Consider the following 16651-nt stretch of genomic DNA (forward strand, 5'->3'; position numbering starts at 1 on the left):
CTCAGTGTGGGGTGGGAGAGTTTAAAGCTAAAGACATATTTATTTCCTTTTAGGAAAAGTGTAATAACTTTAAAGCTTGTTTTTTTCAAATGTTAAAATATAAAGTGCTTGTTGGTGTTCGAATTTCAGGAATTCCGTTCGAGCACTTGACTGATAGTTCCGTTGCAAAGACAACTGCTCAAAACTTACACTAGTTACTCCACATTTCTGAATGAATCATGGTACGACTGTTTAAGGTGTCAAATTAGTCAATAAACTAACTTAATTTATCATGTAACATCGTTAGGAAGAAAACTTGAAATTTTCCTATTACTGTACCACTTAACTTTTCTTCCTTGTAATTCCGTCATTCTTGAAGAAACTATTTTAGTGTCAAGCTACTGCACATCTATTTTGAATTGTTTCTTTTAAGTCGATGGTCTATTAAAAACAACCTATTTATATCTATGAGGTAGGCTAAGGTTTGCATGATCTACCCTCCTCAGACCCTACTTGTGGGATTACACTACATATGTTGTTTGTACACCAGTTTTTTATGTTTATAAAGTGGCTTCTCAATTAAACTAGTAGCGTCTGGCCTTCAAAATTTGTGTTTTTGTCTAAAATTGCAATTAATAAGTTTGAATATTTAGATGTTTCCATAGGACAACTAAGAACTCATTGAAGTATCTTCTTGATTGTTTCTTCTTGATTGTTGCCCTTAAAGTTCCTTTATCCTCCCGCAAAGTAACCCACAAAAACGTGTATTAAAAAATCAAAGGAAGCATTAAGTTGATAACATTATTTAACTTAGATGATACACTATCAAGTCCACAACACAAGAAACCAGCAACAACAACAAGATGAACAAGCTAACACAAGAATCAACAAGATGAGCTACAAGTGTTAGTGAATCGAAATAGGCCACATGCGGCTTCACTAGGCTTTAAGAATCACGTTTCTAGAACAAGAAGATGAAGTTTTCAACAAGAACCAGCAAGTCAACAAGGTGCTAGTGAATCGAAAGAGCCCCACACGACTTCACTAGACTTCAAGATTACAGAACACAATATTAACAAGATTACAAGAAGGTAGTAACTTGACACACAATATTCAAAAATCTAAGAACCCTATCAACAAGAGAGAACCCTAAGACTAAAGAATATTAACATCAAGTTCTTACTTGGACCAAGAGGAGCTCTATAACCTCAAGATCCTAGTTTCTAGCCAAGATACAATACAAGTATCACTCTACTTGTGAGTTTCAGATTTGGGCTTCTCCAATGGAGAGAGAGAATTTCCAAATATTACAAGTGTTTTGTCTCTCAAAAATATTATGAATGAATAGCTGCCAAATAACCCTAATATTGTCTATTTATATTACACAATAAGTGAAGGAGAAAATGACTGATTGCCCTTGCCATGGGGAAGCCTTGGAGTGTAGGTTTATTTTCACTTCAAGGCTCCTCTTCACACTTAATAACATTTAAGCCATTAGGTGGATCAATCACCAACTCACACACGGCCATTTTCATGAACAAGTATTGGAGTTTTTGTAATTCCCAAGCTTAGCTACGTGTGAATGATCGTGAAATTGTCGGACAGATTTCTACACCCATATCATCCTCTCTATTTTGAGAGGAAGTTGACATCAAATTAAGCATTTGGTCATCTTCAACCGCACCCACGAGAGAAAGATCACACATTTTGAAAGTGTTGTGCACTTGATATTCTGGTGGAAGGTCAATCTTGTAGGTTTTGTCATTGATTTTCTCAAGTACTTGGAATGGACCATCACCCCTCGGCATCAATTTGGAATTCCTGTGAGCTAGAAACTGATCCTTCCGAAGATGCGCCCACACCTAATATCCTAGTTCAAGAATGAGTTTCTTTCTCCCCTTGTTGGCCCTCCTTACAATTCTTGATTTTTCTTCTCATGTCGAAGCAGTACCTTCTCATGTTCTTCATAGAATCTGCCCGCTTGCTTCCGTCTAAGCTAATGATGAGATCACTTGGCAAAGGCATTAAATCCGAAGGGGTAAGGGGGTTGATGTTGTATACACACTCAAAGGGAGTCATTCCCGTACTTTAGTGTATCACATGGTTATAGGCAAACTCAATCAATAGTAAGTGCTCCTCCCAAGAAGTCATTTTCCCTTAACCATGGAACGTAGCATAGAACCCAAAGTTCTATTTACTACTTTCTTTTGGCCATCAGTTTGTGGGTGGCAAGACGCGGAGAACAACAAATTTGTACCAAGCCTACCCCACATAGACTTCCAAAAGTGACTTAGGAACTTGGAGTCCCTATCACTCACAATGGTTCTCGGAACACCATACATTTTGACAATATTATCAAGAAACAAAAAGGCCATACTAGGTGCATCATTACATTTAAAGCAAGGAATTAAGTGTGTCATCTTAGAGAATCGATCAACCACAACAAAGATACTATCTTAACCTCATCTAGCCCTTGGCAGCCCCAATAAGAAATGCATAGATATGTTAAGCCAAGAACTTAGAAAAGTGGGCAGCGGGGTGTACAACCTATGAGGTAGGAGCTGAGATTTTGCTCCTTTGCATTCTGTACATTGGCCACAAATCCTAACCACATCCTTGTGCATTCTTGGCTAATATAATTTCTCCTTCAATATTCTGAGGGTCTTTTCTACCCCAGAATGACCCATTAGACCACCATCATGTGCTTCCCTTATAAATAACTCTCTCCAAGGGCTAGAGAGTATACATAATCATCTACCTTTAAATAATAACCATCAAACTTGGCATAGGGATTTGAACCCCTAGCCGAATCCCATTTTTCCCTACCCAATTCCTTGCATTCCCTAAATATAGGAGTGAAGTGAGGGTCCTCTGGATATAATCCTTTCAAGATCTCAAAACCCATCAATTTTTATAATAACGTAGACACAAGAACATGTTTTCTAGACAAAGCATCGGCTACTACATTATCCTTACCCTTCTTGTATTGGATAACATAAGAGAAGGTCTCAAGAAACTCACTCCATTTGGCATGCCTTTTGTTAAGCCTATCTTGTGCCTAAAGATTCTTTAAGGACTCATGGTCCGTTCGGATCATGAAATCCTTAGTCCATAAATAGTGTTGCCAAGTGGCCAAGGCTCTAATCAAGGCATACAACTCTAAATCATATGTGGAGTAGTTTAGAGTTGCTCCTTTGAGATTTTCACTAAAGTAAGAAATGGGTTTTAAATCTTGCATTAAAACAGCCTCTATGCCTACTTTAATAGCATCGCACTCGAATTTGAAAATCTTATCAAAGTTGGGAAATTGTAACAAAGGAACAGAGATAAGCATAGCTTTTAAAGCTTCAAAAGCCTTAACTTGCTCGCCATCCCACTTGAAGGGTTGATCTTCTCGAATAACCTCAGTCAAGGGGGCAGCTATGAGGCTAAATCCTTTGACAAACCTTCTATAAAAACTAGCCAACCCATGGAAGTTTCTTACTTCTCTAACGGTTTGTGAGATTGGCTAATTTTTGATTGCGTTTATCTTGGATTCGTCCACTTCGACCCCTCTTGAACTAACAACAAAACCCAAGAAAACAACTTCATTAACACCAACGGAATATTTTTCCAGATTTGCATATAATTTTTCCTTTTTAAGAACATCAAACACACATTGTAAATGCATCGCATGCTCATCTAAAGACTTTTTATAAACCAAAACATCATCAAAGTAGACAACAACAAACTTTCCAATAAATGACTTCATCACATGATTCATTAGCCTCATAAAAATACTTGGAGCATTTGTTAGACCGAATGGCATAACCTTCCATTCATAGAGACCAAACTTTGTCTTGAAGGTGGTTTTCCATTCATCACCGGGTTGCATTCTTATTTGGTGATAACCACTCCTTAAATAAATCTTGAAAAATAAACATGAACCATTCAATTCATCAAGAATTTTATCTAACCTAGGAATAGAGTGACGATATTTTACCATAATCTTATTGATGGCTTGGCAGTCCACACAGATACGCCATGTTCTATCCTTCTTAGGCACTAGTAGCACCAAAACCGCATACGGACTCATGCTTTCCTTGATATACCCTTTGTTGAGGAGTTTCTCAACTTGACATTACAATTCTTTGGTGTCTGTAGGGTTGCTTCTATAAGCTGGTTTGTTTGGAAATTATAAGCCCAGCACAAAGTCAATATGATGCTTAATTCCCTAAATTTGGGGCAATCCTTGTGAAAGTTCTTTGGGAAATACATCTTCATAATCCTGTAACACATAAGAAATCAAAGGAGAAATGGAAGAATTAGTAGGGTTAGTGTTAAAATAATGAGACAAAAGTAACATAGGTGTGTCCTCATCATGATCCACGAAGAGTTCCTTCTTTATAACCCATATCACTATATTTTATTTCCCTTTTTATGTTGAGGTAGTCTCGGATACCCTTACTGTCCCATCTCTGGGTCCACTTCTTTTTTCTTTATTTTTAGATTTCTTTCCTTTTTCCTTTAATTTTCTCATCTTTTGATGCCACTCATTCACTTGGGACGGCAAAAGAGGATGAAGTGTGACCTTTTGTCCATCTTTCTCAAGTGTATATCGATTGGACCTCCCATTATGTTTGGTAGACCTATCATATTTCCAAGGTCTACCTAACAACAAGTGAAATGCTTGCATAGGTATCACATCACAAAGCACTTAATCGTGGTAGTTTTCCACCTTAAACCGTATCACACATTGCCTTGTGACCTTTAATTCACCATATTCATTCAACCATTACAACTTGTAAGGACTAGTGTGTGGTGTAGTTGGAAATTTCAAGAAGTTTACCATAGTAATACTAACAACATTTGCATAACTACCACTATCTATCACTAAGTGCACATTCTCCTTTACAAGACATTTAGTATGGAATAGATTTTCCCTTTGACTCGGGTCATCTATTGCCTTACTAATCATGATGTGCCTAATGACAAAGTTTGGAACCACAAACTCCCCTTCTTACGGATAAAAATCTTCACCATCATCATCATTATCATGTGGTCTATTCTCGGGCTCCTTTCCATCTTGAGGATCTGCCTCATCCTCTTCTTTTTCAAGACCCACCTTCTCACCAAGGTAATACAATCTCTCTTCCCATAGGATCATGTTGCATCGGTTTGTAAATTCATTGGGTTTATGTCCCCAACCTTGGCACTTGAAACATTGGAATTATTTGGGTTAGGATATTTGTGAACTTCTTAGTTTAAAAGAATTTTGCGGACTATTTTGGGCTCGAGAAGCCTTGTAGTGACGAGTTGGTCCTTGTTATTGGGCCAACCCAAAGAGAATTTAACTATCTCCTTACTTCTAGGCCAACCCAAGGTAGATTAGCCCCTTACCTTGAACGACGACCTCTCTTTAAGTTCCCTTTTAATATCAAGAGCCATATTTACCTTCAACAGTATTAAACTTGTGAAGTGTTAAATGAGTGGAGATCTATTTGTTCAACCCACACTTGAACTGGATGATTTTATGATTGTTTTGTTCCCCACGATGATCAAGTTTCAACATAAGTTATTGAAACTCATCATAATATGCCATCACACTTTTGTTACCTTGATGCAAGTTTTACAATCTAGCAAGCAACTATGGCGATAACTGTCGGGAAGGTAAAGTTTCCTCATTAAGTACCTTAACCAAAACCAAGGGGGTAGCTGCCCATCAACTAATTCATTACCAAACCACTTGACGTACTCCCACCGAGTGTTAGCATAACCCTCAAAATGAGCTATGGCATAACAACTTTTCTTTTCTTCCGAGATATCATTAACTTGGAAATCTTTGTCACAACCCAATTCCTAAGCTTAGTAGGCATTGGGGTCACTTTCACCTTTAAATATTGGTAGGCTCAACTTGATAGTGTTGATGCCTACATCTCTCTCTTGGTGTTGGTTTCCTCTTTCTCCATATCCTCGGTATCTCCTTTGATCTCCATGACCCTCTCTCATATCCTCATCCCTCATCTAAGCATCATCAAAGGCTCCATATCCTTCATAGTCCTCTCTACTATATTCATCAAAGTGTGCTAGATGGTTTTGGACATTTTGAACTTGATTTAGAGGAATTGGATTTGGTGGAGGTGGTGGTCTTTGGTTTAATGGAGCTTGGAAGAAAGGGTTTGGATTTAGTGGAGGTACTTGACTTCCAAGTCCCTCTTATGGAACTTGAGGAGTTTGGAAATGTATTGGTTTAGTGGGGTCATGGTTTGGAGGGAAAGGAGTGGTTTGGTTTGCAGCATTTAGTGGAGCTTGGGGTGGATTTATCATTTGGTGCAATGTTTCGGGATTGATGGTTGCGAAGGAAGTTCTATCTTGCCCACTTGAATAAACATGTATAGGAGTAGAAGGGCGAGAGTTCCTTTGACTCTCCACTTGTTCTTATCTCCCACTAATAGCCAACACATCTTCCTTTATTGTTGTCAAATCCCCTATCACGACTCCAACTTCCGTATTCAACCTTTCAAGTGTTAGGGTAACGGCCCTAAAAGTGGCCCTCATAGAGTCAAGAGCATTAGTATCCACATTTTGGGATGTAGTCCCTTCCATTGACAAGGTATTACCTATAAAATCAGAAAATAAGTTAGTGAAAAAAAATTCTCTCTTCACTTACACTCTTTGGATTTCCTCACATTTTAGTTCCACAAGTGTTGTAGATTGGCTAGTAACCCGTGAATCCTTAAGGTATGAGTAAGCTCTTATCCAGAGTAGATTCTTTTTTGAAGACTCAAAGAATTCTCTTCATACTAGAACCAATAAGTAGCAACATATTCAAAAGATAAAAACACCCAAGTAATCGTTGACACGAACAAACAGATTCAAATGACTAATTGACAACCTAGTAGGAATGTACTGGTTTGTTAATTAGTTCTAGAACCAAATAAGGAAACCAAGAATCAACAATTAGAAACTAAAAAATATCCAAATTTGAGCTTATTAGTGATGTGGCAGTAGCAATGGTGACATGGCAGCATGTAATTGGTCTTGGTCCCACATAATTTTTTTTGTCACAAATCTGAAATCTCAATATTCAGACAACTTGTAATGGATGACAATTGGTTTTGGAGGAAAAGTAAAGTCTTGTAATCCTTTTCAACTTTTCAAACTCAAAAAGGTGAGATTTTACTATACTAATCCCACAAAACAAGGTTCCTTGATTTAAGAAAAAGTGGTTGTCAAGTCTAGGAAGTGATGTGTGCAAGTCTTCTCACCAACAACTTTATAACTTTTGTCTTACATCCTTTTGGATCTATTTTACACTTTTGTTGTCTTAAGTTGTAAGAATAGATGAAGAACAATATGAACACAAAAAAATTCAATAACACAATATCAACTTCTTCAAGAACACAACACAAAACCACCAATTGTCATCAACAAGGTACAACCTACGGCCCACTTCAAGTCATCACAACAATGGTCAATATTATAAGCCCAACTTTAGATCGAGACACTTTTAGTGTTGGTGAGAAAGAAACCAACACTAGAAAAATACTAAACAAGTAAAATAAAACGTAGATCTAAACACACAAATACCAATCTCGGCCAAGACAACAAGATGGACAGATTTCTCTTTTTCCTTTTTTAGAATTTTCAGATTTCAATAATTTTTTTTTTTGAATTTTCGTCCAAGAGTGCCCAAGATTGGTAGTGTAGGAACACAACCAGCCTTTGCTTGATACCTAATGATACACTATCAAGTTCACAACACAAGAAACCAGCAACAACATCAAGATGAACAAGCTAACATAAGAATCAACAAGATGAACTACAAGTGCTAGTGAATTGAAATAGGCCACACACGGCTTCACTAGGCTTTAAAAATCACGTTTTTAGAACAAGAAGATGAAGTTCTCAATAATAACCAGCAAGTCAACAAGGTGCTAGTGAATCGAAAAAGCCCCACACGGCTTCACTAGACTTCAAGATTACAGAACACAATATTAACAAGATTACAAGAAGATAGTAACTTGACATACAATATTCAAGAATCTACGAAATCTAACAACAAGAGAGGACCCTAAGACTAAAGAATATTAACATAAAGTTCTTACTAGGACCAAGAGGAACTCTATGACCTCAAGATCCTAGTTTCTAGCCAAGATACAAAACAAGTATCACTCTACTTGTGAGTTTCAGATTTGGGCTTCTCCAATGGAGAGAGATAAGTTCCAACTATTACAAGTGTTTTATCTCAAAAAAATATTATGAATAAACTAGCTGCCAAATAACCCTAATATTGTCTATTTATATTACACAATAAGTGAAGAAGAAACTAACCAGATTGCCCTTGCCATGGGGCAGCCTTGGAGTGTAGGTTTATTTACACTTCAAGGCTCTTCTTCACACTTAATAACATTTAAACCATCAGGTGGATCAATCCCCAACTCACACATGGCCATTTACATGAACAAGGCCTGGAGTTTTTGTAATTCCCAAGCTTGGCTATGTGTAAATGGTCATGAACTTGTCAGACAGATTTCTACACCTGTATCATCTTAGAGAAGCTAAATTTAGTACTCTTTACTATTGCATTAGAGTACGGGAGATAGAAGAACGTTGTGGAATCCTTTTTTTGTTAGGTGAACAAGACTTTAATCTCCTTCGAGTACTCCAATGGGATTATGTATTCACTCGTCTAGTAGCCTTTTCCACTAAAGCTTGTTAGATTTTATGAGTTTGACTTCAAACTCATTCTTTTCACCTCGTTCACCTAGTCATTTCCTGATAATGAAGTTTGCTGTGAGCACTAGTAATTTGGTGCAGTTCTTTTGATACAGGTGCCTTATTTTGGTGCTTTGTTGTGGATGGTTACTACTAGAGCACACTTTTGTAAGTAGTATATCAAAAAATGTGGTGTCCGATATTTTAAACATCGTGCAATGAAGTTTTATTGATAATCTTTCCTTTTTATGATAGATAAATGCAGTCGTATCTAAAGTATCAAGCTCATCCGATTATGTTGGTAAATAATAAGCTTTAATCCCAGCAGTTAAGTGTGACTTTCCATATAATGTCTCTGATACATGCAGAAACTGAAACAAAATATTAGTCCTGTGGATTGTGAATTAAAATAAGTCTAATGAGTATACACTTCTTAGTCACTTACTACGATGGCAGATATAATATACACTGTATGTAAAACTTCGGGAAGTAAAATTAACTCTTGTATGCCACTAAAAAAATGTCACTCTAGTTACAAAATGAGAACCTAACTAGAAAAATCATGGGACTCCTATATCGGTTTTCTCAAGTTGTGAATTCGTTATAATTTCCTGCCTCATTGTTCTCAGGTTGTGAAGATGTTCTAATTGTTTCTAGGATTATTCCACAACTAACGTTCTACTAAATGCTCATAATGTTGAAACAAAATAAAGATAGAGTTTATTAAATTATCTGAGATCCTTTTTCTTTTAACCATTTAACGCTATATTCTTATACCTGAGTGAATTGCCAGAGTACATCGATAAATTTTCACTAGCTGGTCATTTGAGTTATTTCAGTGTTAAAAACTTCAGTCGATTGTTATTCTTTCTGTTACAGGGCAAAACTCAAGGATTAATTCCTGGAGCGGAAGCAATTAGAAGTTTTCTATCCCCTCTTGTAATGAGTTCATGGACCTGTGAGTTAAGTCATGCCTTCTTTCTTACTCCCTCCATTTCAATTTGTTTGTCCTAGTTTGCTTTTTAGTCCATACGAAAGAATGCTTATTACTTTTTCAACAACTCTTTAGTTCTAACTTCCCACTTGACGTGTTTAAGACCACAAGATTAAAAGGAACTTTGGCACATTCTACATAACTTTAATTTAATACCATAAGATTTAAAAGTCTTCTTTTCTTAAATTCCATGCTAAGACAAAATAGGACAAACAAACTCAATATTGAAGATCATGTTTGAGCTAGAGTTTCTTCTTCAAATTAATCTTGTTTTACTTGGAATTATTGCAGCTTGGTGCTTGTCTAGCAAGACACCTTTAAACTGCAAAGGTTTCAGCTTTATCTATGCAGCTTTGGCTTTGGTAAGTTCTTGCAAGCATTTTAGTTTCTAGATTTTGCACATTATATTCTTTGTTTAATAATTCTGCTGAGCTAATTTAGTTAACATATGATGAGCTAATTCTATCGATGTCAGAGTAATTTAGTATAGCCTAGTCCAGATAATAAGAATAACAAATAATGGTGAACCAGTTCTATTTTTGCCATCTGACTTGCGTATGCTCCAGTAAAATGGTCACTTAAGATTCCGTTCATTTAAAAATCAGTGAGCTTGTTGCTTGATCGGTATCTCTGTGTGTTCATGTGTGTGAGTATAAGCTATTTTCTTGCTAGACTTTTGCTTAATATAGGTATATTTTAACTTCCAGTTGTCGTCTTCTTGAATGAATAGCTATCTCAATCCTAAATTCATTTGTTATTGCCTATTATCAACCAAAATTTAGCACAATATTCTGATTTATTCTACTATGCTTGCCCTTTACTCTGATTTCTTTACTTGTTACTGCCTATCATCAACTAAAATTTCCCTTTAGCGAATTCATGACTTAATATAAACATGTGGTTATGGAGTCGCCACTAGTGGACCATTGTTTTAGGGCCTTTACTATAACAAGGAAATGAGTGCTAGCGAAGATTACTGTGATGACAACTTCAAATTAACCTACCCATGCTCACCTGGTGATACAAATACGATCATGTAGATGGACTTATGAGGGCGTATGTTGGACCTGAGACTTGGTGTCTGCAAATGAAGTGCAAAGAAGCACCTAAGTGGACACCAAAAACCGTCCATATATAGAACTCCAAGGGCACCTACTTGAAGCCATTCATTAAAGGGCTTTTTTGGTCATTTTACCTTACTTTTGTAAATGCTATAAATAGAACCTTTAGTGCTTAGATTTTGATGAATATTTAAGTGTAACACTTAGAAACATTTCTCTTAAGAGAAAGGCCCTCCTTGGCCGACATTGTAACTAGGTTTCAGCTTGAGTGTGGAATTACCCGTGTTGGATTCAAGCTTGGAAACGTTGGATGCTTGGGAGGTCGAGGTCTCTTTATGCCAACGTGAAAGATAGGTGAATTGTTATGTGTAGTGTTAAGGGTCCAAGATTGGAATAAGCTCTCGAGATCTTAATATTATGCCTTCATGTAGTCTATCTATGATAGCCTAAAGGAAGGCTAAACATGAAATGGACACTTAAAAGGCAAAAATCAGCAAGCACACAAAGAGAAAATAACACACTAGAAAGGGGATGAAGAAGAAGATTGCATAAAAAGTAAAGATAGGTAGAAAGACCCTTACTTCTATCAAATGAATAGCGCAAGAAGGTGTCTCAAACCTTCAAACACACCTCACCAATAGAAGCTCAAACCTTTCTCTTAGGTGGACCAAAGGACTCACAGTTCTTCAATCACACCTTTCTTGCCAAATAACCCAATACAAGTGAAAACCAATTTCAATTGCATTCAAGGTTCAAATTTTAGTTTTCCTCTCTTAAGGAGATGAGGAAGACTTCAATCTAACACTAAGATTAAAATCTAAAAAGTACACTAAGAACTACACTCTAAAGAGTAATCTTTCAATATTCATCAAAGCTAATGAGAATGGAAGCTAAAATGTCTATTTATACTATTACATAACAATTGACAAAAATTTCCTTAATGAGGGCTAGGCAAAAGTGCGCCTATTGAGTGTTGAAATATAGGGTATAAAGTCAACTTTTACCTTTACTTGAGGAACCTCTTGAGTATATAAGTCCCTCCTCTTTTTGTCTCTTGACCAAGGCTTCAAAATGTTCCAAAAAGGTCTTCAATTGCTTGCCAATTCTGAAGCTTGAACCTTGGACAATAGCTTGTACTCTTGGTGCTCCTTGTGCTTGTATCATCCTCTCCATCTTGAAAGGAATTTGTCCTCAAATTTAGATCTTACAAAACCAAAGAAAGGGAAAACAAACACACATTCCTCAAGGAAAGAGGGTTAGCATTAGTACCACAAGTTATATAGACTAGCCAATGTTGTTCACTTTTGACATACATCCATATATGCTTGGTATTTGTCATGAAAAACTTAGAACAAAGGATATAAAAGAAGTGAATATCTTCAAACCAAAAAGGAATGCACATGACCAGAATTTACTCTACCCACATCCCAATGGAACTCCAGGATCAAATGAAAGTAGAAGACAAGGGTCTAAGTTGAGATGACCCACTCCTTTCATTAGACTAATATGCTCACATTTATCCAAGGTATTAATCACAACTTTGGCATACACAAGGCCACTATGAAAAAGACTAATATCATGGAATTAATCACATAAGTTCAATTGACCATGTTCAATATCAAGATCATAATTAGAAGTATCATCACTAACTTGGAATCTCTCAAACATACCATTTTCTTACTTAAGTAGTGAGCTAGTTTTAAGAGCAAGTGGATCATTATTCACAACAAAAGAGTTACTAAGGAAAGAGGTATTGTAATACCCGTACCTTTTCCTAGCTAAAAATTATCTTAAGAATGCTAGTACTTACTTTGAAATATAAATTTGTTTTTGTACATACAGTATTTTTGAGATTTTCACTTTCTAATACGTGGGAAATTGAGTTGGCTTTCCAACAATACAAATTTCATCCAAATCTAACATCAGACGAAAGAGTTATGCACGTTTTACTCAAAACTGTCAGAATCGCCCAGGTGCGACGACCCAGTTAGCAGACCGTCAAACTAGTGACGGACCACCACTTGGACCATCACTTCCAAGGTAAGCCTAACGGCCAAGTTGATGGACAGTCAACTTAGTAATGGACCACTACTTGGACCGTCAAAGCTATGGCAGTTAAGCCACATTCTAGATAAGGTGTGACGGACGAGTTGACGGACCACCAGATATTTGACGGACCGTCATTCATACCATTAACCCTTATCCAGTGAAGCCCATTTCTGGTTCACGTCTGATGGGCTAAATGACGGTCCACCAAGAGTCTAACGGACTGTCAGTCGACCATCACACGCCACGTTCAATTTATTTCCAGGTTGTTTTAACAGGGCTATTTTGGTAACTTACCACTCATCTATAGAAATCTAATTACACCCGATTTCAGCCATTTTTCATCATTCTTTCACTACAAACAACTAGGGTTTCTCCCTAAATTAAATCTTTAAGACCAAGAATCAATCTTCTTCAAGAATCAAAGAATTTCAAATCCTTCCAGTTCAAAAACATCAAGAACCTTGAGTCAGGTATGCGTAGTGTTCATCTATGGATCCCTTTCATTCATAGAGTTCAAGAACCATGATTTTAAATGAGAAACTTTGATTTCCTTTTTGCTATGTGATGTTGTTCATGTCAATAACCATTGTCTAAACTTTAGAATATTATTTTAAGATGATTTTGATGAAGTATGTATATTTGTGGTTAAAACCCATGAAATTGGGTGGTTTAAGATGATTAACATTTGTTGAGAAAACCTATGCCCATGGTGTGCATGCAAGGTGTTTTTTATAATGCCTAGGATTCTAGAAGTCCATATTTACATGATTTTATGATACCTAAATGACAAGTCCATATCAGCTATACACGCAATATGAATTCCATGCTATTTATGTGTTGCTATTATTGTGGTGTAAAGCATGTGTGATAATGGAATTATAGAACATGTACACGAGATGTATCCATGTTTTACCTACCATGTTTGAGATGTTGAATAGACTCATAAAGTACACTATCCTTTACTTATGATATTATGAATTGTGGACTCAAATCTTATGATCAAGTCATGTCATGTGTGTCCACACTCCATAGAATTTAGTCTGTCATGTGACTCAGGAAACCTCAGAAACCTCATGATCTCAGTCATTTATCAGTATTATTCCATCAGTCAATGAAAATTTAGTATACCCAGTTTATGTATAGTCAGTTAAGTCATGTTCAGTCTCTTCAGATGGGAGTAGGAGTTAGCACCGAGTGAACCCAAGGATGGGAACTCACCTGCTTCAGATGAAGGTTTGATTTCTAGAAGCAATCCTTGCATTTCAGAACTATGTAATCAGCATAGGTTGAGACATCAACACTACCAGTTTGAGGGTTGATGGGGTAGACATCTATCGTTCTCTTTTGAGGACACTGCCAGATTTAAGGGTCACAGATTTAAGGGTCACTTATAGCATGTCTTTACCCGTGGCATGGTATTGACACCCTTCTAATAAGGGCAATAATTGGGCCCCAGTTCAGCTACTTTAGCATACATGGGGCGTGTCGGTTAAATAACTACCTCCTACAGTTTCAGACTTAATCTCAGTAAAAGAACTCAGACAGTTCTTCAGATATTCGTATACCAGAACTGTTAGATACAGTCAAATCTCAGTTATAGTATAGAACTCAGACAGTTCCATCAGATTTAGGACTGTCAGATACAGTCCATCATGCTATTAGAACTATATTTTTTTAGCCATGTATTAGGGTACAGATTTATCTATCACGTACTCATGATCTCAGTTACTATGTATGTATGTTTGCACTCTTACGTTCATATCAGTCAGTCAGTTAGCATTATTCATGCATGTAAACCCTTCGTATTAGCCTACCTCACTCGTATACTCAGTACTCTAGTTGTACTGATGCATTTGCGCTATGGTGCTTTCTTTTCATGTTACACGACCAGCAGTAGTAGTCGTATTCAGCACACAGAGTTGTAGTGAGTCCTCTTCATTCGAGGATGATATTACTTGATTTATTCATTTATTAATTCAGTTAGTTTTCAGTTTACGGAGTTAGTTGGAGACATATTCCTTCAACTCCTTATTCAGATAGTACTTAGAGGTTTTTAGATTCAGTTGTTTTAGGTATTTGCTACCCATATGGATGTCATGTTTTGAAAGTTTCTTTATTCAGTTGAACCTTATGACCTATTGTTTATGTTTTCCGTATTTTATAAGTATATTATGTAGTGTACAGGAATAGATATAAGTTATGGGTTAGCTTGTGGTCCTTCGGGGTCATAAGCACCGTGTAGCATTCTGGTTCAAAAAATTGAGGTGTTACAAACTTGGTATTAGAGCCTAAGGTTCAATAGAGTCCTAGGAAGTCTGAATGTCATATCTAGTAGAGTTTTGTACATGGGTGTGTTGTGCGCCACATTTATGTTCAGATGGCTATAAGATGTTTTAGGAATAGTTTCCCTTCTTTCGGTACTCATGTTATGCTACTGAGCATAATCTCAAGTTAAACTCTCTGTCTAATCCATTCTTCTCTTATTTCAGAATATGCCTCCAAAGAGAAGAAACCCATCAGCTCCTCAGCTCGAATATCCTTTGGGTGAACATGCTTCCCATGCAGAGTTTAGGGCTACATTAACCACACTTGTTAAGTTTGTGGATGCCCACAATAAATGGCCACCAGCTATTCCGGCCAATCTAGTGGAAAATTTCACAGCAGCTAGGATTCGGGACTTTACCCAAATAAACCCTCCATCTTTCTTTGGGTCTAAGTCTGATGAAGACCCTCAGGAGTTCATTGACCAAGTCCAGATTGTCATTAACATCATGGGTTTTACTTCTATTCAAAGTGTTGAGTTAGCCGCATATCAGTTGCAAGATGTGGCTCACACTTGGTACAAATAGTAAAAATCGAGAGGGTAGAAGGTGCAGGTCCTATTGAGTGGGAGGAATTTGTCATGGCTTTCATAGACAGATTTTTTCTCTAAGAGCTGAGGGAAGCCAAAATTCTTGAATTGTAGGGAGTATTCTCTCATATTTACTCAACTAGCCATATATGCCCCTCATGTGGTTGCAGAAAATAGGGCTAAGATGGGCAAGTTCATGTCAGAGGTAAACGACAGTGTGGTAAAGTAGTGTAGGTCTACGATGCTGAACAGTGATATGACCTTAGCCCGACTCATGACCCATGCTTAGAAGATAGAGGAGCAGAAGTTTAAGACTAGAGAGAGGCAGAATAACAGAGAAAGATCAGGTAGTTTTAGTTTTGCTCCACCCAAATCTGAGGGAGGAAACCATTCACAGTTTTATCCCAAGCCATTATCTCCAGCTCATTCTACAGCCAGTGCTTCAGTTCCTAAGTTCATAGAGGATAACCAAGATAGAGCCCAGGCAGTGTTAGCAGTGCTCGAACTAATCCCCTATGTAAGACTTGTGGTAAGAACCACAAAGGTATTTGCAGAGCCGGTAGTGATGTTTGTTTTAGATGTGGCAAGTCAGGCCACAGGATCAAGGATTGTCCTCAGTCAGGTCAGTAGAAACATCTCTATTCCCCAGCTTAGTCTGGTCGCCCGAATCAGTAGGGTGCCACTTCCAGTGCTAATAGTGGGCAATGCCTAAATATACTATATGCTCTTTAGAACCGACAGGATCAGGAAAATTCTCTTAAAGTCATTACTAGTACGTTACATATTTTCCATGTTCATGTTTACGCTTTGCTAGATCCAGGTGCATCCTTGTGTTTTGTTACTCCCTTTATAGAAGGAGATTTTGGAATCAGTCCTGAAATTCTAGCAGAGCCTTTTTTAGTCTCAACCTCAGTGGGTAAACCATCATAGCCCAGCGGGTATACAGTAACTGCCCGGTTATGATATTTTAGAAAGTCATCTAGCAGACTTAGTTGAATTAGAGATAACTGATTTCGATGT

General features: G+C 37.2%; 1 pseudogene; it reads left to right on the plus strand.

The window, feature by feature from the left end:
- The first annotated feature begins 3974 nt into the window (after window positions 1-3974).
- LOC107844299 overlaps window positions 3975-16651 on the plus strand; it is a 58912-nt pseudogene continuing 46235 nt past the window's right edge.

The sequence above is a fragment of the Capsicum annuum genome, chromosome 10 (genome assembly GCF_002878395.1).
Source record: "Capsicum annuum cultivar UCD-10X-F1 chromosome 10, UCD10Xv1.1, whole genome shotgun sequence".
NCBI classification, from domain to species: Eukaryota; Viridiplantae; Streptophyta; class Magnoliopsida; order Solanales; family Solanaceae; genus Capsicum; species Capsicum annuum.